Source organism: Pteropus medius, unplaced genomic scaffold (assembly GCF_902729225.1).
Source record: "Pteropus medius unplaced genomic scaffold, Ma_sr-lr_union100, whole genome shotgun sequence".
NCBI lineage: Eukaryota > Metazoa > Chordata > Mammalia > Chiroptera > Pteropodidae > Pteropus > Pteropus medius.
The window spans coordinates 3627994-3655702 of record NW_024349519.1 but is presented as its reverse complement, the minus strand read 5'-3'; the positions used below and the strand labels follow the sequence as shown (position 1 = coordinate 3655702).

The following is a 27709-nucleotide window of genomic DNA, read 5'->3' as shown; positions in this document are numbered from 1 at the left end:
ATCCCTGTTTATGACTCATGGATTTTTTTTATTATTATTATTCAATTTATTACAACTCATACCAACACTATGCTTTATGGTACTCGGAATGCCCCACATTTAGCTTGTATTATTGAATCACAAAGATGCTAGTTGTTAAACCAAGGAAGAAAACAAAGTATAATGGGCAGAACATGGGCTTTCAAGTCAAACAGCTCTCCAGGAAGTTGCCACTTACCAACAAACAACGTGGCAATAAGCAAGCTAACCTATTTCTCCGTTGCCCTGAGAATTCTCACTGGTAGCGCTTGCAGCTGTAGCATTTACCCCAAGATAACTCGCAGATTACAATCCTAACCTTACCCCCAAAGTTTGCCACAAAATAACTCACTTTTATTACTATCTTCACATTACTCTAATACATTGATAGTCTTTGGAAACAAATGATATTATTCTGTTTACAGCATTCCATTTTTAGTAGCAGTATTTCCACTTACAAAATATAGTAATTCTCGATAGATGAAAATGTCAAATCCTAGAAAACATACTGTTCCTATTCATGAAGTTAACATCATTCTCGAACAGTTGTTAGCCGAAGATTTATTTGATGAATCTGATTTTTCCAAAATAGACAATTCTGATGATTTTTCAAATAGTGCTTTGGAAGACTATACAGACAGGCCTTCGTCTGATTTGGAATCTGATGAAAATAGCCCTACATTAGCTAACTCAGGTTGCTCTCTGAAATGGTCAACTCGTTATGATTCTACATCAAAGATATGACTTTACTAGCACACCTGGCAGAAAAGTTGATATCAGTGATACCACTGACCCATTGCTGTATTTTCAACTGTTCTTTACTGAGGAATTCGTTTCAAAAATTACCAGCAAAATGAATGCCCAAGTTGCCTTGCAGGCTTCAAAGCCATCTGGTCCAAAAGGATTTTCACAAATGGATAAATGGAGAGATAATGACAATGACGAAGTGAAAGGTTTTTTTGTTTTGTTTGTTTGTTTGTTTGTTTGTTTGTTTCGCAGTAATCTTACTGCAAGGTATTGTGCAGAAACCTGAGCTGGAGATGTTTTGGTTGACAAGGCTTCTTTTGAAAATACTTTATCTCAGGCAAATTATGACTAGTGAAAGATTTTTATTTTTGCTTCAGTGCCTGCATTTTGTCAAAAATTCTTACATATCTGCTGTTCAATCAAAGGCCCAGATTTCTTTGCAGAAGATCAAACCTGTGTTCAAATTTCTCATAAGTAAATTTTCAATTGTATATACTCCAAACAGAATCATTGCAGTCAATGAATCACCAATGCCGTTCAAGGGGTGGTTAGCTACACAGCAGTACATTGCGATGAAATCTTTGTGGTTTGGTGTCAGGTACTCTGTGAAAGTCAATCTGGTTATGTGTAATCTGGAATGCATTTATTCACTTATTCACACAGGGTCCAAATTTGATTCAGTTGATGGCCTGAAATCATCACATATTGTCCTTACCTTGGTCAATGACCTTTTTGGCCAAGGATATTGTGTATTCCTGGATAACTTTTATATATTTCCCATGCTTTTCAGAGAATTACATCAAAACAGGACTGATGCAGTTGGGACAGCTCATTTGAACAGAAAACAGATGCCAAATGATCTGAAAAAAAGGATTACAAAGGGGATGACTGTAGCCAGATTCTGTGGTGAACTTATATAGCACTGAAATGGTGTGACTAGGAGGTGACAATGTTATCAACATTCCACAATGATACTATGATTGAAGTAGACAACAGAAATGGAAAGAAAACTAAGAAGCCACGTGTCATTGTGGGTTATAACAAGAATATGGCAGCAGTGGACTCGGCTAGTCAGATGCTCACTTCTTATTCAACTGAGAGCAAAAGGCACGAGTTTTGGTGAAAGAAATGCCTTTGCCACCTTCTAAACATTGCAGTGCTGAACTCCTGCATCCTAGTCAGGAAGGATAATCCTGAGTACACGATCTGCCATGTAAACTTCAGACTGATGTTGGTTGAAGGAATGCTGGAAAAGTATCCCAAGCCAAGGCAGCAACGTCTTCAAGGTCGTCTATGCTCTGATGATGTCACACCTCTTCGCCTGTCTGGAAGACACTTCCCCAAGAGCATATCACCAACACCAGGGAAACAGAATCCAACTGGTTGCTGTAGAGTTTGCTGCTCGCACGACAAGGATGGCAAGAAGACCCGGAGAAAAACGTGACATTTTTGTGCGGAATGGGATGTTCAGCTTTGTGTTGTTCCATGCTTTGAAATTTACCACACAAAAAAATTATTCGATACTGATCATCATATACATTTCCGTTACATTAGGATTAGAGACAAGTTCTGTTTAGAAATAACTCCAAGAATAGTTTTTATATTTTATTTTCACATTGAAAACTAGTCAGATTTTCTTCAGCCTCAAAAAGCGTGTTTATGTAAAATTAAATTAACGTTGACAGTGAATTGCACTTTTTTTTCTAAACAGAAAATGGGTTAAATCTATGGAGCTTCTATTTCTTCACTTACAAAATAGTACTAATAATAATTACTTCATAAGGCAGAAACCAAGTCTGTTTGGTTTACTACTGCATCCCCAATTATCTTAGTTATCTAAGAGACAAGGAATACCGGTTGACTGTGTAAAGCATCTAGAACAGTGCCTGCTATATCATAGTAGCACAATAAATGAGTTGTTTTTATTGTTAATTATTACTGTTGTTAATTTATATGATTTGATTTATTAGTTAACTATTACCGAGATCTTTTTATGTGTATTGTGCTGGCCAATCAAGAAAGAACTAGAGGTTGAGACTACATTCAATTCTATTTAGTAATAAAAATAATAATTATTATTGTTACAGTGATGACTGACATTACTGTGTGACAAGCAGTGTTCAAAGCTCTTAATTAACTTATTTTTTTCTCTCAATAACCATACGGGTTAAATACAATTATATTTCCATTTTAAGGCTGGAAAACTGAGGCCCAAAAGGAGTAAGCAATCTGCCACATAGCTAGCAAGTGGTGGGGCCAGGGTTCACGCACTGGAATGTGGAATCAAAGGTGTTCTTGCAGCCACTATGCTCTGAAAGAAAGAGAGAGAGAGAGAGAGAGAGAGAGAGAGAGAGCGCGCGCGTGCGCGAGCTTTTAAAAATAAGATGAATAAAAACAGGACAGTGTATAGTAGAGCACGACATTTATTTGACAAAAGACACACTTCGCTGGCACAGAATTGACCATGAAGATGTAAAGTCTACTAGCATCATAATTTGTTTAAAATGATCGCATTTAGGAAGATGCTGAGACCATTGCAAATGAAGTCCTCATTTCCAGAACTTAAGGAACTAACGGCAATTTAAGCCTTGGAAAATGAGAAGTAGATGCCAGCTCTTATCTTCATCTGGTGTTTTATGGCAGCCACTCAGTGATATACACTGTTATATCTGAATAACCCACCAGATGGTCCAGCTGTGAGAATGTTATTGTTTTCTACCAATTTGTAATATTCCCATGGTTTCACAAGTTCTAGTTCTTGAACCATCAAAAGATACCACAGCTTTTTCCTTGAGCTATGACAAAATAATAGATTTCCCAAATCTATCACAAAAGTTTCATCAGATCTGTAGGTGAATTCACAGGCAAATCTCAATGCTTTTTATAATCTCTTTAAAAGGCTGCATGATTAGTTTATAGGCCCTTTTCCTTACAAAAGGGACTAAAGATTTGATAGAAAGTTTTCATATGAGCAGGCCATGGGCCATTTCTACCACTATCAATTAGTTAATGCACTTTGTGAAAAACAATCTTTGTTTCTCAAGGGCCGTTTTGTTATTTCTCTTCACATTCTTACCTTCTTCAGTGTTATGTGGAATCGCTTGCCTAATGTTATCTGAGTGAGCATACTGGTCATTCACAGGCACTATATGTTCCTAGCTATCTGTATCCTACAAGAGAGATAAGCAATAAGAACTCACACAGTGTGAATTATAGTCTAATAATTAGTATCTTGTGCATTAGGAGATGCAGGGCTGAGGGCTATGCAGCCATTCAAACACTTAAGCATAAATTACAACACTATAATTCAGGGCCTGAAGCCTCTTCTATACATAGAAGCAGATGTCTCTTTTACTAGAAGAAGGAAACCAGTAGTAATCTGAAGGGGGAAAAAAGTATTTTAAAAAATGCCGGAGTGACCTCATTATTTCTATATTGTGCACCTAGAACTAAGGCATTTAATATTCATCTACCTCCCCCTGAAGCAGCCCTTACATTGATTCCAGCCTTTATCAGCCTTCCTGAGGTATGTGGAAGGCCAGCAATGGATTCCTACATTTATCCAGCTCATGTAATTACCTCTTGTACCAGCATTAAAAAGTCCCTCTAATAATAAAAACTGCAACAGAAACTATGACGTCCCTCCAAAGATTTTACTGGAGGCCATATTTGAGTGTGCCCCTGTGTGTATGTGTGTGTGTGTGCACATGTGTGTCCAACAGTAAGTCCCCATAGCATTTCAGGGAAGGTAGGCACTCTAGAAACTTCTTACCACAGTCTACAAGGTCCTATAGCATCTGGCCTCAGCCTGTGTTTCAGACCCCATCACCCTCCACTCTCTCTCATTGTTCCAGCCACACTTGCGATGTTGCCGTCTCTCACACAAGCCAAGTATACAAACATATACCAAGTATACGCTTCGGGGTATGTGTCCTTCCTTCTGCCTGGAAGAACCTTCAATCAGACATCTGCATGGCTGACTACCTCACTTCATTCAGGTCTCTGCTCAAATGTCAATCCCTTAGAGATGAAGGAAAGGAAAATAAATGAAAGCCACGGAATAAGCAATAGAATAAGGACTATGCTCAGAAAGAGAGAGAGAGAGAGAGAGAGAGAGAGAGAGAGAGAGAGAGAGAGAGAGAGAGAGAGAAGGCCTAGAGAGAGTCAGTCTTTTCTAGACCATAATTCATAATAGCTACTCATGCCATCTTCATTTGTTTACCTGAATTATTTTTCTTTCAAACGTGTATCATTACCTGGTATTTAATTATATATTTATGTGTTTGGGTCTGTCTATTTCACTATAACGTAAGCTCCACAAAGCCAGTTCCTTTATTGTTTTATTCACTGCTTTTAAGCCTCATCACCTCAGCCCTTAAAAAAGTGCCTGACACATAGTAGGCCCTAAAATATTTGTTGGATGGAAGAATGATTTAATACACTCCTAGTTTCGAGGATAGAAAGATTGGTATTTTCTTCTTGTTTTCTCTTAAAGAAGTAGAAACACTGTCCTTCAACTCAGCCCTGAGTGCTCTTCTAACACATACCCCCTTTCCACTTGAATGGCCACTAGTTTGTGATGTAATGGTGGGGGCATAACTTCAAGGATTTGCTCTAGAAATGGACAAATTTTTCTGGTGTCCCCTTCCACTTACAGAGACTATAGGTTGGCTGAGAAGCAAAAGTTCTCTGATCTGAGCCCTTTCTAAAATGCGATCTTGAATTGTGAGGTATTAAAGAAAAGCTGTCACTTCAAAGCTTCCACCGGTTCTTTATTGAAGTTTATGTTCCAGAATATAGTTTATCTTGATGAGTGTTCCTTGTGCAATTGAAAAGAATGTATATTCCGCTGTTGTTGGGTTTACAGTTCTGTAAATGTTAATTAGGTCAAGTCAGTTGCTCGAGTTCTTCAGGTCTTCTATATCCTTAATGATTTTTCTGCCACCTTGTTCTATCAATTATTGAGAGAGCAGTACTAAAGCCTCCAGCTATAATTGTGTGTTTGTCTAATTCTCCTTCCAGTTCTATCAGTTTTTGAGGAGGTTCTGTTGTTAGATGCATCTACATTTAGGATTATGTCTCCTTGGTGAACTGACCCCTTATCATGAGGTAATGTCCTTCTTTATTCCTGGTAGTAGTCCTTGGGCTGAATTTTACTTAGTTTGATATTCATATAACTACTCCCACTGTCTTTTATGCATGATATATCATTTTCCATTCTTTCACTTTCAACCTACCTATGTCATTATTATTTAAATGAGTTTCTTGTAGACAGTTAAGTCATTTTTTTATCCATTCTGCCAATCCCTGTTTTTTTAATTGGTATGTTTAGACCATTTAATATAATTAGTGGTATGACTGGGCTATAGTCAATAAGCTTGCTAGCTGTTTTCTATTTGTTCCATCTACTATTTTTCCTTTTTTGCCTGCTTTTTTCTTCTTGCTTTATATCTCTACTATTGGCTAATTTTTTAAAAATCTCTTTTTAAACATTTTTAGTGGTTACCCTAGAATTTATAATGTACTACTCCAAATAATACTACTTCATATTTAGTATAAGAACCTAATCTTACAAGTATATATTCCCAATTTCTTCCTCCCATCTTTTGTGCTATTATTTTCATATATCTTACTTTGATATATATTTTATATATCTATACGTGCTTTTAAACCAAGCTACATTGCTGCTCCTTTACAGACATTCACTTAACTTTTGGAGCAATTACTTACGTGGAGGCTGGCTTGGCAGAGGAATTTTTTCAACATTCCTGCTCCATCTTCAGCTTTATGTCTTACCTGTGCACCTGTACCTTAGAAAGAACCTGCTCTTCCCCCAAAATACTGCTGTTGCTTGTTATTCAGCTTGGTGAGAGTGAAGGCTGGGGACAAGGGAAGGACTGTCTGTGGTCTTAGCCTAGCCTCAGTCTTAGGTAGGCTCTGTGTCCGTTGGTCTCAGAGGTAACACCTTAATGGTCTTACCTCTCACCCAAGTGAAAAAGGTATGAGAGACTTCTAATGTCCTGGGTCTTAGATGGTTTCTTGTCCCACCTCCTGAAATAGTTTTTTGTTTATTTGTTTCCTTTCACAGCCATACCCCTCAGCCACACAGGTCTTCACAATGCATTAGGGGTTTCAGGGTTTGCTGCTCTCCCCTCAGTGTTGTAAGGCCTTCATTCTTCAAAGAAAAAAAGGATCCAGGCAAAGTTTCATGTCTCTTCCACAAAGGCAGTTGGTTCCCTCCTCTAAGCCTGTATCACTGAGGTAGGCTTTTGCTAGACAACCACCCTGCCCCAATCTTCCTTGTGAACATTGGTGAAGAAGGGCCTATGAGTAGACATGGATCTTCTTTGCGTGAGTGGCACCTAGACGTTATATATTCTCACTCTGGCCCACCCCTCATCTTCAGCAATTCATTGCTGAAAAAATTTATGATTTTGTCAGTTAAGTTTTTCTTGTCGGTAGGGAGGGAGCAACACTCTTTCCAGCTTTCCACATCCTGGTTGGAAACCAGAAATTCTAATATTCATTTCTGGATTGCTTCCTGTTCTAGGCTGTAATTTCTGACTGAGTCCTAACTTTCATTAAAAGTCTATTATATTCTATAGCTTTGTTAGAGAATCTTTTACAAAGGAGGAAAGAAGAACATCTTGGGATGAAACAGTAGAGAGATCAGTAGCTGGCAGATGACCACGAGATCAAGAATTGTGTTGACAGCAAATACTTACAATCAAGGATGACAGGCAACCACCTGGAAAATACAAGCACTTCTTTCCACACTGCGGAGAATTTGGGAAGGATCTTTGACTTTCCACAGTTATGTGTAAAGGAGAGCTCACCTAATTTTATGTAGCTGTTATAGGAAAGTGATTAGGCACTGCCACAGGACTTGGGCCATTCAAATTATAGGGATATAGGACAAATCACTGCAGTTGCTTGTCATCAAACCTAAGTAAGTGTGGTGTAAAGATGGGAAATTAAGCTCTTTGCGTAGAGAAAGCTAACACTGAACTCATGTGTTATCTGAATCTCACCACAATGGGGAAAAAGGCTCAGAACTTTTGGATGCCTTCTTTCACTAAAAGAAATAATACAATTTTGCTTCCTGTGTTACCCTATCTTTAGATATTTGGATAAGGGAACCCAAGGTTTAATTTTTATCATATCATGAGGGGAAAAAGGATCAAATTTTAGAGACCATCTCAGCACCTGAGTAATTTTTTTCCTGTCCAACAAGATCAGATAGTCTGATTTCCTTGTTCAGGTTGCCAGTAGAAAGGGTAATTTTCAAGACTGAAATAGCAATTTCTTAGCCATCACTGAGGCTCTTAAAGTCCATTTTTTTAAACTCCCATAGACTTCCATGTGTAAATGAAAGACGACTACTGGAAATACACATTTTTCTATTTTGAGAGATAGCTCACTCAAGCATAAAGTTAATACAATTTATTACACCAAAACTAAAGTCGCATTAGAGTGAGCTCATAACAGATGAGTAAACACACTTCACAAGAACTGTGTTGGCATGTCTGCTTTCCTGAGTGTGTCTCCTTCAGCTTCAATGCCTCTTTCAATATCTCATTCCTATGTCGGCCCTGCTGACACAGACAGGCCTGTCCTCCTTAGAGAGGTTTTTAAAACACCATTAAGACCCTTGAAACTTCAGAGCTAACCCTTAGATGGGTAACTAGCCTTTGATTAGTCTTAGTAAGACAACATATTTAATCAGTTCTCTAGAATGAAAGCGACAAAATCAAATTTAAGGGCTCCTGAGCCAGGCTGCTCAGGTTCACATACTAGATTTAATGAAAACTTACTAGCTATATGACTCCAGGCAAGGGATTAATTTCTGAGGCTCGATTGCTTCATATTAGGATGAAAATGATAACAATAGTGCCTAATTCATAGAGCTATGAGAATTATATGCAAAGCACTTAGCAGAGTGTCCAGCATGTAATATACATTCAGTAAAGGCTGGAAATTTATTATCATCATCATTACTACTACTACTACTACATCAACTACCAGGCCAACTTGCTACCCAACCTACCACCTTGGTTTATTCTTTTGACAAATTCTTGAGCATCAGCTGTGTGTCACGCTCTGCTCTAATAGCTTGTGGATAGTAAAATAAGAATATAGGTTTTGTCCCCTCTGTCACCTGCCAGCAAGACACTTCATATCCCTGAGCCTGGGTTTCCTATTCAATAAAATGGGGCTAATCAGGATCAGGACTAGGGTGAGGACTCATACAAACCTAATGATGAATATGCCTCCTTAAATTTTGTACTCAAGGCAACTTGCTTGCCTCATTCTCATCCAAGCCTCTAGGAATTAGCTACTTCACCTAGCTATTACAATAAATCATGAAGCTGAGGAAGCAGAAAGAGAGAGTAGATTATATTTGCCTGATGTGAGAGTGGGATTTGGGAAGCTTTGTCCAGTGAAGGGATGTTAAACTGAGCCGTAAAGAATAAGGTTTACTAGGCAGGCACTGGGTTGTTCCCTGTAAGTAATTAAAGAGTGAATAATAAGTTATCCTTAGAAAGGTCAATATAGCTTAGAAAGAAATGATGATGAGCTAAAAGTTATTATTTATTCAGTACCTACTATGTGTGGGATATGACTAGGCATTTTGCAAATTCTTTAATCCTCACTATAGCCTTAAAAGGTTAGTATCATTTATTCCCATTTTACAGTGTAGCCTTGAAAAAGCTAAGCCCAAAGAGGAAAAACATTATATAGTATGCTGGTTTTCTATTGCTGCTATAAAAAATTACCCAAAGTTTGGTGGCTTAAATAAAACAAATTATTATCTTACAGTTCTGGAGGTCAGATGTCTGACACAGATGTCACTCAGTTAAAATCAAGGTTAGTAAGGCAGTGTTTTCTTCTGGAGACTCTAAGATTGTTCTAGAATCCATTTCCTTGCCTTTCAACTCCTAGAAAGTTTGCACCTGCTTTGCAGTTCATTTTAACCATTCATTTATTCACCAAACATTTGTTCAGTGCCTACTACATGCCTAGCTATTGTTGTAGCACTTAGATGTATCAATGAACCCAAAACACAAAAATCCTTGCCCTCCAGGAATTTACCTCCTGGTTGGAGAGAAATACATAAACAATAATCATGATAAATAAGTAAATATAGAGTATATTTGAAGGTGGTGAGAGCTAGTAAAATGAATAAAAAGGCAGAGTAAGTGGTATCAGGAATACTGGGGGAGACGAGGTGGGTGCAAGTATTACAGGGTGGTCATAATAATTCCCAAGTAGGAGGTGATATTTGAAGAAAAATCTGTAGGAGGTAAAAGAATTAGCTGAAGGACATCTGGGGAATAGCATTCCTGGTAAAGAGCTAGTGCAGAGACATGATGGTGGAAGTGTGCCTGGTGTGTCTGAGGAAAAGCAAGGAGCAAAGTGAGCAAGGCAACAAGTAGGAATAGTTGAATCTTCCCCTAACCAACAGGAAGAAAATGGGCTGTCACAAGAAGGGGAGGGTGAGAGGGAGAGAGAGGGCAGTACAACCCCTGTGCCCGGTCACAGATGAAAATTGTCCTCAAGGCTCCACTTTTCCACGGTACGTACATGTCTGTTGAGTTCTAATTATATGGCAGACTCTACATGAATTAATTCATTTTATCCTCAAAACAACTTTATGAAGTAGATAGGATGATTAGCCCCATTTCACAGCTGAGGAAAATGCTCAAGATGACACAGCTAGAAAGTGGCAGACTGAGATTCAATCCTAGACAGTGCAGTGCCAGAGTCTGCTCACTTAGCCATCCCTCCCCAAAAGATGTCCTTTCTATCTAAAAACATCTCCTCACTGATCCCTAAAATCCCATCATTAACACTTCATGCCTGTCATAAGCACTGTCCAAAATTTAAATGGGTGCTAAGATAAGCTCCTTGTACCTTACAGTGAGTGAGTCCATCTATCCATTCAATAAGAGCTATTGATCACCTATTAAGGGTTAGGTCTCTGGGCTCAGACTTTTCTCCATGCAGGAAGGACTTGGCAGGGGGAAAGTGTATGCCAAAAAAGAAAAGTGGAGCCGTGAGGACAATTTTCATTTATTTGAAGTTTTGACTCTGAGAAGTCCCCATTCATCACTTAGTAACCATTAAGTCACCACCCGGTATGATGATGCTCATCCTTTCTGCTGGATAGCTCTCCCTCCACAGCTAATTGCCTTATATCTATAGTCTAGTCCTTGTCAGTTTTGTCACACTGTTATTACATACAGTAATGGTGTGTAAGATATTAGCCTGTCATTATATATAAATGGGTCTAAGGAAAACTCATTTCCAAGAATCATTTTCGAAAATGAATCCAGAAGAGAGGTAAAAGCTTATTTTCTGTCTCCAAGGACAACATAAAGTAACTCTGAGACTTGTACAAGGATCATTTAAGGTGGACTTTATGGCCCCTAGGAACACCAAAGCCACACATACACATTGTGGGTTTATGTAAAGCCCACGAAAGAGTTAAGCTGAAAAGTAGCAGCATTTTTCCTCTCCTGCTAACTGTGTCTGCCTTGAGGGTATGAACAACCCAGTCTTTTCTCCCCTCACCATTCCCCTATTTATTTTATTATGGTTAATAACACGTGACCAGAAAATCATTTTTATCATTTTCCCTCTGGTGTCATTAAGTTTAATTTCTTTGTTTTAATAATACAGCACCAGTGACTTGTCTGACATTAGAACTTTTCTCTTTCAGTTATCTATTAAAGTAACACTTTATTACAAAATATGCATTTCATACAACTCTCAAAACCCCAGGTTTGTGATATCCTTAAGGGTCGAACACTATCTGTGTCTCCAGTGTTTTCTCAATTTACTTGTTTCTGACAACTTTCACCACTGAGACATAAACTCTATGAAAGCCAAGACATCGTACGCTTTGTGTCCCCAGAACACTGCCGACACGTGGCAGGTGTTCAAGAAGGCACGTTCAATGATCAACGAAATGCACACCTTCTCTAACCTCATACCCTCTCACCGCTGACCATACACAAAACAACCAAACTCCTTTCCACGTGAAGAGTTTGTTTATGAAATGAAGTAGAAATGGTGTCTAACCACATTAAGAAAACTAATTCATCTTAGGATATCTAAAAACTTTAAATGCAACAAGTATGTGTCAAAGACCTGATTCTGGTGGCTGAGAAAAAAAATCAAGGTGCCTCAGACTCTGTGTTTGCCCACAGGGGCTCAGAGCCTGGTAGGGTCCTGATGATTACCTCAGAGAGAACCCAGAGTGACCTCAAGTTCTCAAGTCCGCCCCCTTAAAGCCCTCCGGTAGTCACTGGGACCCTTCATCTGGCATTTCCGAATGAAGATTCAGCCTATGGGCTCTGGAGCCAGATTGCCTGAGTTTAAGTCCTGACTCAATCAAATACTACCTCTGTGACTCTGGATAACTTATTTACCTTTTCTGTGCCTTGGTGATGATTAAATGAGTTCATGTATATAAAATGCTTAGAACCATACCAGGTACAAAGTAAGTATTCAATTAATATTAGCCATTATTTGGTTTATTACTTCCACTTTGTGACAAATTATATTTTCCATGGCTATCTTGAACTACTATTAATTTCTATGGTTGTGTATTTTAAATATCTTTATTGCTCTTTGAAAAGATATATGATCATTACAAAAGATTTAAATTATGTAGAGAAAGAAAACACTTCTCTATAGTCTTACCCACAAAGGTAAAAACATACTTCACAATCTGACAAAACTTCTTCCATGTGATAATTTTCCTACTTAAGAATGTATAATTATTTTCAACATAAATGTATTATGTTATACATATTGTTCCACCAACAGCTTATTTGTTAAACTCACTGTACTGAGATCATTTATCTGTGTCAATATATAAACATCTATAAATAACCATTACCTTTCAGCAAACATTTGGACCATTTACTGGTTATATAGTATTTATAAAGATTTGGGCTATACTCTTCAAGCTAAAGCTCATGTTTCTTAAAGGAAATATTACCGAATTCTCAAAGAGCTCTGCAGATAGAAACTCTTAAGTAAAATATTTATTTATTTATTGACCATTTTAGGAGAACTGAAGAAGCAGCAGAAACAAGCTTCAACTACAGAAAGTTGGGTTTCTAAACTCTTCTAAAAGTTCTAAAATAGATTTTGACTAGTACGATATAACTATCTATTTTTTGGGGTTGTTGTGAAGACAAGAAAAGGTCATGTATGTAAAGTACCCCATAAATGCTCAATAGATGCTGGTTATCATTGCTATTAGGATGGCAATTAACAAAGAGAGATTAGACACCATCTGTCTGGCAAGGTGAAACAGATACCTCTGGCAACCACCCTAGGTTCTAGGATTCTGTTCTTTAATAACTAAATTGTACCTAGATAAACTAGAGCATGGAAATAAAAACATAGACTAACTGCTCATCCTGATCCTTCCAGCAACTAAAAATTATCTCCAAGATGTCTGTTAATTTATAAGAAAGGTTAAAAATAGTGTTTATTAAAGTTGCTTTTTCTGTCTAATGACCTGTAGAAGGAGTGGCAATTTTGATTAGCATTTCATTACCTCATTCAGCTTGCCCACAGTTGGACACAGAAAAGGAACAGGAGGGAAGATGATTATTGAACAAGACTATTTCCGTTTTGTGTATCATATTCGGTGTTTCCCAACCTTGGCGTTGTTGACATTTAGGGCGAGGTGATTCTTTGGGTTTTTGTTGATGTTGTCGTTGTTGTTGTTTGTGGGGGAGGGGAGGCTTCTGTGTATTATAGGATATTTAGCAGCATCCCTGGCCTCTACCCACTAAATGCTAGTAGCATATTCTCCCACCAAGTTTTAAGCCCCTAAAATGTCTACGGACATTGCCCCTGGGGTTTGAGCAGCAAAAGCACCCCTAAATAAGACCCACTGATGAATGTGTATATATATATATATATATATATATATATATACACACACACACACATGTTCTGTATGGCATTTTATACTTTGCGAATTCATTTAATATTCACAATAGTTGTGTGAGTAGGCTGGGTGGATATTCTCCATTTTATAGATAGGGAAAAAACATCATCCTATAACACTAAATATTATAAAATCAAAATTTAAATTATGAACCACTGAGATGACATCATGGATCAGACCACAAAAAAATAGTCTGTGAGTTCTTTTTTTTTTAAAGTATTTTAGTAAAAATTCAGGGTTTTCCTCCTTACTGAGGACCACAAAAGAAATGATCAGGCAGCCAGCCTCAAAGAGGACCCTCTAAATAAAAAACAAGTGTGAGACAAAGCCATATAATTCAGAGTTAATTTTGGGTTCAATTCATTAGCTGTAGAGATAATGGTTTGAAGAAAAATTTGCCTTTTCCTGCAGAGATAGAAAATGGGAGAGCATGTGAATAAATGATTCTAATGGCTGTGACGATATATCTTTAAGAGGCACGAGCATTCCATCTATGAAGAAAGTCTGCCCATTAATTAAAACTGTTATGAAGAGACTACGGCCATGCTACCCTGAACAAGCCCTATCCCCTCTGATCTCGGAAGCTAAGCAAGGTTGGGCCTGGTTAGTACTTGGATGGGAGACCACCTAGGAAGACCAGGTGCTGTAGGCGTAAAAAATAAAAAAATAAGGGATTGTAAACTGACAAGGTCCTTGCAATCTGTGAGGTGAACCAAAGGTTGCCTCGCCTTAAAAAAAAAAATGTTATGGAGAGATACAAAGATTAGAATAGATAAAAACATAGCGCCGACAGGTCTAAAAATCGGTATCTTCAAAAATAAAGAAACTGCCTGAGAGATTGTGGCTGAGTGAGACAGAGGGCAGCAGGAGTCCCATATGACACTCTTTTTTTAAAAATAATTTTATTTTTCAATTATACTTGTCATATAAGATTATATTAGTTTCAGGTGTACAGCATGGTGACTGGACAGTTGTATGGCGTGCGGAGCCATCATCCTGATGAATCTAGTGCCCACCTGACACCATATCTAGTTGTTACAATATTGACTATATCCTTTATGCTATAAAAACAAAAGAAATCATCTGAAGACAGAGACTTACAATCTATAGACATTAAAAGAAGAGAGATTTCTAGATGCCAGGAAGAGCTGGAATCCAAAGGAGATGGGGAATAAGATGAGGAACCAGTGGAAATTCACCAAAGTCATCAACTTTCAAACTAAACCCCTAAGTGGCACAAGCAGACATCTATTAATTTACACATGTCATTTCACTGATTGTGTAGATATCAACCCAGCTGCTTATTTCTCCTTATGTCTGCTGAGGTTTTTTACTACATCAGAACTCAGGTTTGTAGACAGTGAAAATGTCATCACATTAAAAACAATCTGCTTCACATGTGTGAGATAATAGGCTTTGGGGTTAATGCGCTCATGTCTGGGACATCAATCCAAATGTAATTGGCCATCACTCAAAGCCAGCTTATAACCCATCCAGGCTATATGAATGGCATACTTTATTCATTGAAATAACTACAGAACCACAAAAACCAAAACTTGCTCACAGAACTGGCCAGTCTCCAAACAATATCTCTCCCTTCCCTTTCCCCTCACTCTCCTACTTTCAGTTAAACACTAAATTGCTTGGAAAATATAAGACAATACATAGGCCCATCATAAATTATTGGCCTGGCAGACCTCACATGTAGAACGAAACAGCTGTGATTTATGATATAACAAGAGGTCTCCTTGTTCAGTAGCAAGCATCACTTCTATTATTTTGCCATCACAATCCCAGCTTTTGAAAGATTTGATCACCAAATATTAAGGTCATTTAAAGCAAAGTTGTTTTAAATAATGCCCTATCTGGTTCTAACTTCCTACAATTCTAAGGTACCAACCACCCTTTGGGGTAAATACACTCTCTAAGACTATTAACTATAAACCAAAATATTATTCATGAATAGTAACAGTGGCAATTTATCAGGTTAACTATCAAAGTACTGAGTCCCCAAAGCTATGGATACTAGGATTGGTAAGTTAACTGAAAGAAGGAAAGAATTCAGAGAAACATGAGGTGTCAGCCTCTATTCAGTGGATGCTAGAACTGAGTCACTCTCATAAGCCTCCTGAGAGGCCAAGGGCTGTAGGCTGAGCAGAAAAGTGTAAAGAAGAGAGCATGGGCTTTGAAGCTGGGTTTGAAGACTATATTCTTTTTCTATATTCAATGTATAATAATTGAGTTATCCCCTAAAGCTCTCTGAGACTCAGTCCTCATTCCTGGCCTTACAAGTTATTACATGAAGTGGAAAGATGATGGTCATTAAGGAACTTGTTCATAGATACCCAATGAAAACTAGTTTCTTTTCTTTACTTACTCCAGTATTGCTCAAGTTAACCTTGAACTGGATTGTAGAGTAATTACTATTAACTCTGAACTGATAAAGCGTCAAATATCTTAAAACTAAATGATTTTATTTTTAAAATGGGCAGAACATCTGTGAATACATAGGTACTTAACAGTATATGGTTACATTCATCCATAGCTTACATATACCACTTAAAATGCTAGATAAATCCCCATTTCTACTGCTGTAGAATTGGGACTCTGAACTCTTAGCTCCAAAAGTCTCACTCCAGTCAACAGAATCAGTCTAAACTGAAAAGCCCTCATGAAGAGCTGGAAGCACGTTCAGATCCTTCTGGATAAAGACCAACACTAGGGGGAGACTCTCCCTTCTGTAAATCCCCTTGCTCAGTCACCACCCCAATGCTCTATGAACATTTCCTGAATAGTATCAAGTTTAATAATTGATAAATAGAGCCAAGCAGGCAGCAAATGTCACTTATGGGATCGGGGAATTAAGCCCAACTAAGTGCCAAGAAATTACCTTCCCAAAGTCATTCAAAAAAGTTGAGAATAAGAAGTCACAGATTCTAAATTAAATATATAATTTAATATTATCAATTACCCAGCAATATGTTTTTGTAATCATAATATTTGATTTTTCTTGGTAGAAAAATTGAATGGTCTCACAATATTAGTGATAACATATTAATGATATGAATGATAACAATAAAAGTAAGCATACCTATGTGTATAAAGCTTTATGTGTACTTCTTTTTGTTTTTTCATTCATCCAATAATCCAGTCAATAGAGACATTAATCCATTTTTCTGTTTGAAAAATTACGATATAGAGAGATTAAATGACTTAAAATTCACTGTAGAATAGTGATTAAGAGCACAGATCTCAGAATCAGATTGACTGGGTTCAAGTCTCAACTCTACCACTCACTAGCTGTGTGACCTGCCAAGTTAATTAACCTCACTGTTCTTTATTTTCTTCATGTATGAAATAAGAATAATAATAGTACCTACCCCATTGGGTTGCTGGAGAATTAAATGAGTTAATATATGTAAAACATTTAGAATTGTGCTTGATACACGGTAAGCAGTTAATATGGTTAGCCATTATATGACCCAAAGTCACATACTTATTTATTAATTTATACATCAATTGTTTAATTACCACTTGTGTCAGGTACTGTCAGGCATTTGGGAAAAGCGATGGAAAAGGTCTTCTAATTTAATGTAAAATATAGACATTATATAATTCTAGTTAAGATGTGATGAGTATAATGACAGAGGAAGTAGGAAATACACAGCATACAGGGGAGAGAGGTTAGCGGCCAGGTGAGTGATGAGGCATGCCAGAGCCCAGACTGGACACCAGCTGCATTTGAAACATTAGTAGCAGCAAAAAGGAAGGTTCATCAACAGCTCTGAATCTATTTTCAAGGTTTATGAGTAAAGAAGACTAAGAATTTTAATACCTAACCCAAATTCTGAAACTTTCTGGGCAAATCATTTGACCTTTCAGTTTCCACTTCCAGACACATAAAATGCCAATATATTAGGGTTACTCTGGGAAAAAATTAATATCACTGTGTGGGTTTCCATGGTTTGTGAAGAGCCTACAAAGTCATAAAACCCTGGCAGCGAGATCAATGGATAACTGTCAGATCGACCACTCACCTTTTCATACAAGAGATAATGACAGAGTGGGACACACAGGGGAATACCATGGCCTTTCTCCATAGAATCCTAGAGCCAGAAAACATCTTTGGGTTCTTGTCTGGTGGCTTCCAAACCTTTCACCACTTAGGATATCTTTTACTACTTGTCTATCATGAACTCCGTGTTTTTAAAAATGTTGACCATATTAAGTACAAATTGATAAATCCCTCACTTTGCTTCATTACAGAATATTTCATGCATGAAACATGGAATTCTAGCTGACATAATCCAAACAAAATAAAGATTTCCTATTATGCCCTCATTGGAAATTAAATAAAGAGAAAAAAAGGGTAAAGAAGAGGAAACACCACCCATAATTCTAACACCACTGTCAAGATTTAGCCATATTTCCTTCCAATCTTTATTTTGGGCACTATTTTCTTTAATAGTTGAGGGCATATTGCATATCGCTAAGGCAAATAAAATGGACATGTCTTTAGGTGAGGTGGAGGGCTATTGAATATCATTTATCCTTCCCTAACTCTGCCCCTTCACCACACTCTGAGACCCTATACCATTTGGGTAGCACTTCCTTCATGGCACTAAGTTAATGTTATTAGATGTGACTCTTCCTCTGCTATGGTCTGAATGTTGTGTCCACCCAAAATTCATATGTTGAAACTTAATCCCCAATGTAATGGTATTTGGAGATGGGGTCCTTGGGAGGCAATTAGGTCATGAGAGTAGAACCCTCATGAATAGGATTAGCGCCCTTATAAGAGACCCCGGAGAGATCCCTCACACCTTCCACCATGTGAAGTTAGAGAAAAGACAGCATCTATGAACCAGGAAATGGTTCTGCACTAGACGCTTAGTCTGCCAGCACCATAATCTTGAATTTTCCAGGCTCCATAACCATGAGCAATAAATGTATGTTGTCTGTATGCCACCAGTTTATGGTATTTTTGTTATAACAGCTTGACTAATATACTATAAAACTCTCTTATTCATTGCTATACTCCAGCACTCTGCAACTTACCTAGCACATAGTACACATTTATTACTTTTTTTTTGCTATACTGAATTAAACTATTTAAATTAAACTTAAATATTAAAGCTCCATTATTGCCTTTGCACATCACAGAAGTCTTGGTTCAGTTCTCTTATTTCGCAGATGAAAATACTGAAAACCAGAGTAGATAAAGGACAGAGGTTTCCATGTGTATGACTGAGTGATTGCCAAAAAGCAACAGATGGCCACAGAAGCTGGCATATTTTAGAATTCTATCACTTTACGATAACCACTACTCATGTTTTAGTGGCCATCTTTCATGCAATTTGTACAAATGGGATAATATTCTTTTTCACCAGGGACAGTTTTTAAAAATGCAGTCTTTAAAAAAAAACCAAAAAACAAAAAACCTCTTCCTGCTCTCTGCCCTACCCACTCTCTACTAGACACCCACCCCTCTGCTCCATGCCAACTGCCATGTAATCAGTGTTAATGACCTGGCTGTATCATTTCATAATATTTCCATGCTGCTAGAATCATAAGCAAACATAAATACATGTATGAGGTGGGGTAGTCATTGTTTTTCAAAAATGGGATCATACTATATATACATTTCTATAGAGTTTGCCTTTTTGCACTTAACAATACATTGCAGAAATACATCCAAATCAGCTGATTTTGACCTACCTCTTGTGAGGTGGTCGGGTGCTACGTTGTTTGGGATTTCACCCCTATGGATCAGGTGTTCATAAGCCCCTGAATGAGTTTTGGCTGCAGCTTTGCAGATAGGAAAGGCAAACTCATACCGAGAATAGGTATCTATCCATGTGAGGACAACCCAGCCCTTCCAGGATGGAAGGGACCCAAGGCACTGGTGGTCTCCTTGAGGAACAGTGCCCATCCTTTTCCTTCCAGGCCCTTGACCAGCCAGTTAGGCCACTGGCCACAGCCCATGTTTCTAAAAGCCACCCTAAGCAGCAAGTTTGCCCCATCCATGGGTCTTTAAATTCCATGTCCTGAGAAAGTGAGTGAATTTTTGCTTATCCAGTTTTATGTTCTACCTCCTTGATTAAGCCCATAAAAATTTATACCTCCCTGGCTCCTGCCAATATGTGCTAATCTTTGCAGTTCCTTTGAGTTGTAATCTCTTTCCTCCCTTATCAGGCCTCACACATCCCCAGCTGGCTTCTGCTGGGAGTTTACCTTAGTTATCATACTGGCATTCAGGAGAGGCAGCAGGGGCAACTACTTAGAGGGACACCTGTTATCTTGTGGAGGCGACATCTGCAGTGTCTTCCCACATGAGGGAAGTGTTGACACGTCATAGACAGGGATGAGTTAAAAGTTCTGGGAGTTCAGAGGAGTCTACAGAACCACAATCCTGTGGCATCCACTTAGATGTCCTCATTCTGTAGGTCCATAGATAAGAGTAGAGATTTGGACATTCTGGGAACATGAGAATTTTGGGACACAAACCAAGCCGATTTACCCAAGCTTTTATTTTTTTACCCAGGGTCCTAAACTTTCCCAGCCAGAGCCCTGCCCTTAGCACTACAGACCTGGCTGGCTTGTTGAGAATCTAAAAGTCTCTGGAGCTCCTTGATTCTAACTACTAAGTCCTGCACTTGCTCCTCAGCTACATCCATGCTTCCACTGAGGAGACAAGGTGTCTTTGTAAACTCCCAAAGAGCCCCTACAGAGAGGCTCTCTACCTCTCACACTTTGCCTTTAGAGGTTTATTAACAGTCTTCAGCTTCTCATTATCTCTCTGCAGAGCATTAATACAACCTCTAAACACCAACTGACAGCAAAGCCCTTATATGTATTTGTTCTCCCCATTGTATTTCAAATATCTGAAGCATCAAGTATGTTTACATCCACCCAGGTCACCAACAGTGAAAGTTTTAGCAATTAGCCTGCCACCTTATACCAGGGACTATCTGTGCCCTATATATCACATGGTATGATAGGTAGGAGAATAATGCCCGGTACCAAAGATGTGTGTGACCTAATCACCAGAATCTGTGAATAAGTTTTCTTATATGGCAAAAGGGACCTTTCAGATGTGATTAAGCTAAGAATCTTGAGATGCGGAGATTATCCTGCATTATATATTGGTGGGTCTAAAGCAGTGGTCTCCAACCTTTTTGGCACCAGGGACCAGTGCTCCTATGAGAACCTAATGCCTGATGATCTGAGGTGGAGCTGAGCAGCAGCTGCAAATACAGATGAAGCTTCGCTCACCTGCCCGCCATTCATTCCCTGCTGTGCATTCTGGTTCCTAACCACAGACTGGTACTGGTCCATGGCCCAGGGGTTGGGGACTCCTGATCTAAAGTAATCATCAGAGTTCTATATAAGTGAGAAAGGGAGATAGAAGAATCAGAGTCAGAGAGATATTTGAAGATATTACACTACCAGCTTTGAAGATAAAAGAAGGAACTACAAGCCAATGAATACTGGTGTGGTGACCTGTGAAGGATGTAAAAGAAAGGGTGATTCTCCACTAGAACCTCCAAAAGGTACAGAGCCCTGCCAACACCTTGTTTTATCCAGTGAAACCCATTTGGGACTTCTAGCTTTCAGAACTTTAAGATAATAAATTTGCGTGTTTTAAGTTTGTGATAATTTTTACAGGAGCAATAGGAAACTGATACATATAGGGTGAGGGCTTCTTTGCCAGCAGCAAATGATCCAACCCCAACCTCATCGTACTGCCTGCTTTCTCACTGAGAAGCAGTCACCAAGACAGAACTCAACTTGCAAATAACTTATTGCCGAAAACACGTCTGAAGCAAAAAATGGAAAGAGAGGAATAAGCAAGGACAGCCTGCAGATTATAATGTAGATCTGATTCCTGTGCAAGGAAAGTGAGAAGGAAGGCTTGGACTGGAAAAGCTGCAGACTGCAGTGTAGCTGTGAGACAGTCTCATCCAGGCTATTGGAGGGCCCCAGAATAAAGACTGTCCAACCCAGAGAGAGCATGGCCTCAGAATGAGTGCCGTGGCAGATCTGAAAGTGTAGCAGCTGGAGGCTGTGAATCAGTGGGCATCTCATAGCAAGTTATTTTACTGGGAGATGTAAGGAGCCCATCTCCATAGTCACCACACTCACCCACTGGCTTCCCCTCTGCCCCCCCAATCCAGGCTCTCATAATGCTGATTAACCACAGGCCTCTTACAGGGGCAGAGCTTTTACCTGAGTTTACCATATAGCCAAGAAAATATCAGAGCACATGGTCTCTGCAGGTTAGGCAGACCTCAGAGGGGCAAGGAGAGGGGCTGAACTACACAAACCCAAGTCCTGATCCTCAAATTTACCAATTAGATAATTCGTTACTCCTTGACTGCTGAAGAGTTTGGAGGGGTGGAGAGAAGCCAGGATTGGTCCTCAAATGAAGCTCTCTCCACATGGAAAAAATATTAGAAGAGAGAAGTATTGTGCCCCGCACCACATCAGATTGCTGGAACAAATGTCTCAATTTTATTTTATTGCCAGATTGCTTTCCAAAAAAGTTAAAACATTTTTCACATTTACTAAGCAATGTTCAGAGGACTGTTTTCTTGTATTTCTGTACAGTATTAGGCATTGTCACTCTTTTTTATTTCTGCCATTCTAATGGGTGTCAAGTATTTCATTTTTATTTAATCTGCATTTGCCTAACTTCTAGGAAGACAGAACACCTTTTCACGTACCATTTGTCTTTACAGTTGTGTAGACTGCCTATCCAAATGCCTAGGCCATTCCACTATTAGGTTGTTTGGTGCTCGGGTTCCTTTTGTTAATGTGTTTGTAGAGGTTGTATGTATAGCAACCCCTTATCTGCTATATGCATTGCAACTATTTTTCAGCCTACTTTTTTGTGCCTGTATTTAGGGTATCTTTTATCAGACAAAACATTTTAGATTTTGTAAAGTTAGACATATTTTCTTTTATGGTTTCTGGGTTTTCTATATTTGTCTGCAGGATATCCCTGTTCTCACATTTTATATAGTCTCTTAAATTTTCTTCTAAGATTTTTACTATTTTATTTTTATGTGAACTATTTCATCTATCTGAAATTTGTTTTTGTATTGTTTCCTTTCTTATCAAAATAATACTTTTCTTATACACATTTTAGGAAGCTTTAGATGATAAACAAGAAAAATATTTTAATTACTCATCATTCCTTATCGAATACATAGTCCTTGTGAATGTTTCTGGCTATATGTACCCTTTCAGTCCTTTTCTCAATGCATTATACACAACCTTAAAATTAAAAATTTTTATGTTATAAATTTTGTTGTACAATCTGCTTTTGTCATTTAAAAATTAAGACATACTTTTAATAGCACAAGAATAATCCAACCATATAAATGCACCACCATTTGTTTAATCAAATCTCTACTTTTAGACATTTACATGGTTTCCAATTTTTGCTATGAAGATAACATACCATGATGTTGCCTCCCATTTGTTAGACTATATTTTGTACTTTATTAAAGAGTTCACTCACTTCCAAGTATGTTTGTTCAACTTTAATAGCATCTAAAATTATCTCCTTTAAAAGTCAGATAAGGAGAGGAAAAGAAGATCATGTGTTTTTTCTGGGTTGCTATATTGAAATATCTCTGAACTAAATAAAAGATTTGGAACAACCTTTAAAAAAGAACTGGATCTTCAGAGTGCAAATGATAGGTTTAGAAATTACATTTCTAAAGATCAAGAAGAGTTTAGAATCGAAGAGTTCGAACATTAAAAAATAAACAGTAACCATAGCACGGGGAAAATCACCAGGTGGAAGGATCAAAAAATCCTAAAATACCAGCAAGCAGGTGAAGGACCAATATGGTAACAATGCCAGTTCTCTTAATACTATAACTACACACCGACAAGCCACCTCCAAGCTCTTTTAGAAAGAGACAAATCAATAATCATTTCATTTCAAGATTTTACTAGAATCTCAAGACAAAGAAATTAATAGTAGAAAGTCTAAGAATGAGTGAAATTAAAAAAAATACATGAACACAGACCACATTTTAATTAAAATATAATTTAAAAATAAATCTGAATATTTAAAAAATATTTTAAGTAGAGCAAAAGTATATACATTAATTTACTATCGAACATATTTCTATTGGCTTTGAATTCATTATGGTTTGGGAATTTCTCGGTCATTGCTCTTTTCCATAACTAACAATATTCCAAACAAGAAGAGAAAAAATATTGAACTGTACACAATAAACTATGGAATGTGATGTTAGGAGGGAGCTTACATCTCAGCTAGTCTTGTCCTGATAATTTCCTTTGGGAAAGCTAAGGCCGGAAAATGGGAAGTAAACTTGTTAAAGATCAGATATCCAGTTACCTGCTGAGCTGGGAGCAGAAATGCAGATCTCCTGCCTCTCAGCACAGTGCTCCTGCCACTAGCACCACAAATCTGTAATGCAGTCATACTTGTTCTTGTGTCTGTGATCAAACAAATCAAACCAGGAAGGCAGCAAGATGAAATCTACATGTATGTGTGTAATCACAAGTATTTGAGTACTGATATCAGTTTTCTAGCTGTTCCATGCTATGGTTCTGAAAAGGAGCTACCAGATTTAAATCGGGCCAGGATGCCTGTGGAGCCCACTCCAGAGCACAGGTTTCTTAGAGCACCACCACACCTGCCATTTCCCCAACTGCCAACCTTGAATGGAAGGGGCCCAATCTGACTCTTGCTTCAATTTATTCCCAGGGTAGAAGATCCTTCAATATTTCCTCCAAGCGAATTTGATAGTTAACAGCCAAGTGGAAAATGTTCAAAATTATTGGATCTAATACACTTCTTGCTAGCAAATTAAAAATACGTGATATTACAAAGAACATTTCTTGTCTTTAAGGTTAAAAAAATTAGGAAGGTATAGCCTACAGTAAAAATTCTTGACTTTTCTCCAACATAACATGTCTTAGCTGTAATAGTCACAACAGGTTACATGTTTCTGCACAGAATATGGCTTGTTAGATATAACTCCACCCTCTTTTCCCCACTACCACTGAAACACCGTAACTAGGTAATATTTGGATATTTTAAAGTGGAATCTGACCCAGGAGTTATGATCCTTTTTAATCCAGAATCTGAAGTTGTTTTGACTGTGTGCATAGTATTTATTGTTACTAGTAATAATAATGACAAAAATGGCCAAAATTATTCTAGTTGGAAATTCATTACATGCAACTGTAGTTATTTTAATAACCATAATAATGAATTACCTGGAGGAAATCTTCTTTAAATGCTTGCTACAGAGACTGGCACACCCATAAAAGCAGAACTTCCATCTAATGGGTGCCTCTAGTGTCCTTATTACATGCTCTCTGCCATCTCTCATGTCAGCTCCAGCTGCAATGGACAGTTATGTGTGAGCTCCCCACCTCACCAATAGCCCTCCTCGAATATACTGCACTCAGCATTCTGCCCCACACCTTGAAGCTTACTGGCCTGGGCATGAGGCAAAAAGCTTGGGAGTGCAGGGCCGGTAGAGCTGTGGGAAAACTCTCCATTGATGGGGGACAAGAGCCACAGCCTTTCAGGAGGACAATTCTAGGTGTTCTATAAACTGCTCAGGTAATCTCAGCAGAATTGCCTTCTCCATGAGCTCCCAGATTATTCTTCCCTGCTCATCCCTTGGCTCCCTCAAGCACCTCTTAAATGAATCACCTGCACCCAACTCCCTGTCTCAGCCTCTGCTTTCAAGGGAACCCAAACTAAGGCATTCCACTCCCTGAGTCTAGAGGATTTCCAGAAATATAAACTAGAAATACTTCAGATGGTTGCTCCCCAACACAAGGAAATATCAGATTATTTTTGTCTTGCATTAAAAATATTTAAACATTATCAGATAGGAACTTTTGGAAATTAAATTCATAATATTTTATTGTGGGAACAATACTTTGATGATTATTCCCATGCTCTGCTTTGATGAGCCACGTGCTCATTGTACCTATTCAGTTCTGATGCAGGCCCTCCAGATCATTTACTGTGTAACTACTTGAGTGTCTGATTGATTCAAGCCTGAGCTCTTAGCCTGAATGAGATCCTGGCAAAGTTCCAGAACTTAATGGATAATTTGTAGAGGCCATACCCTGGGTATTTGGCAGTATGTCCAATGATGTGGGGGGAATAGCCAACATTCATTACAACAGTTTAAGGCCCTTAACAATTGTTGTGAGTGACACAACCAATGTACTGACCACAAAAATTTAATTCAATAGGTACATTTAGAGCACTTACTATGACAATTAACAGTTATAGAGCAGTTTCGCACCTATTACTTCATTTGAGCCCAACATAATCTGTAAAATGGGTATTATTTACTCTCTCCACTTCATAGATGATGCAACTGCAATTCAAAGAGGTGATTAAAACCAGAAAGGTGCTCCATGAACATGGGTGAACTGAATTACTTACCTGAGGTTAGACCTCAGACATGAATCTAGATCTTCTAATTCCCAACTCTTTGCTCTTTCCCCTACTTCCTGCTGCCTAGTGGGACAGCACTAAGTACTACCTCTAATGCAAAAGGCAAATGAATAGTCCTTGTTCTCTGCCTTAAGGACTCTTACCATTGGAGAGAAAAACAGCATTGTATTTTATTAAATGAATTGACCCCAAGTCACATAAATTTAAAAGAGAGAGAGAGATGAGTGCTGGCTTGCGAGGTAAGGGAAGGCTCTCTAAAGGGGAATGGAAGTAGAGTTGGGCCCCGAAGGGTGATCAGGAATTTCATGGGACAAAAGGAGAAACGGAATGCACTGCATCCAGTAAGGAGGACACTGAGGAGATAACGGCTTTAGGTTTGGAAAATCTCACACGTCTTGGTGACTCATTAACCATATAACATTCTTTAATTTAAAGTTTTTATTAACTACAATATTCTTAGTAAAGTTTTTATTAACTACAATATTCTTAAATTCTACACTTCAAAGTAAAGTTTTTATTAACTACAATATTCTTAAATTCTACACTTAAATCATTTTTTTGGTATTTAGAACCAATTAGCTCAATTTAGTGATTTATCAACATATTGGGTCCTATAGACCCAGAATCTTACATGGAAGCCAAATATTTAAACAGGGGCTATTGCTGGTGGAAGCAGAGGTGATACAGGTGAAGAGGGGCTAAGGGAAAGAGGATTGTTCACACTAGGCAAGTCCATATCAGCCAAAATTCTGCTATGTGAGTCAACAAAGTACACATGTCACTCAGGATTTGGCCAGAAAAACAGAAACGACCTCAATTATTTTAACAGAGAAAGTAAGACATGAGAACTGAATGGATGGTGTTGGAGGACTGAAAGGCTAAAAGGGAGCATGAAGAGAGAGTAGCCTCTCCATTGGGGGCTGGGTAAACAAAGGGAAAGAGGTTGGAATTTTTAAAACCTCTGAGGTTAAAAGAGATGTCACACTGCGCTGGTATTAAGCCCTCATGGAAGGGGATACTGCCCAGCTTGTAATGGTAATTCTGATGGGGGACGATGAGACAGACTGGTTCTGGGTGTACTAAGGAAAAAGCTAGGGGCTGGGACAACTCACACACACACACACACACACACACACACACACACACACACACACACACACACACACACAAATGGGTCATTGCTCGAGTGACGCTGGTGGTAGCAACAAATAACCAGGAAGGACCAAGTTCCCCACTCGTCCCCCTGCCTTTCAGTTTTCCTACCAACTCCTATTGGTAGGACTCAACTGGAGCCAGCTGGCGAAGAAAAGATGGAGTGCATTCTCCTAGCCCCACCATCACAGAGCAGATTGTGAAAGGTGGAGCTGAGGAACAAGAGCTTCATAACCAATACTGTGCTTCGGACCACAAGAAGGAGCAGACAAGAGAATAAGAAAATGAGAATAATTCTGCCCTGAATTTTCATGATTGTTGAGAAAATAACTCAGAGTTTATAT

General features: G+C 38.4%; 2 pseudogenes; both read left to right on the top strand.

Moving 5' to 3' along the window:
- Positions 1-504: 504 nt before the first annotated feature.
- On the top strand, positions 505-27645 carry LOC120618592 (piggyBac transposable element-derived protein 4-like; annotated as a pseudogene).
- On the top strand, positions 14275-14393 carry LOC120618824 (uncharacterized; annotated as a pseudogene).
- Positions 27646-27709: the final 64 nt, after the last annotated feature.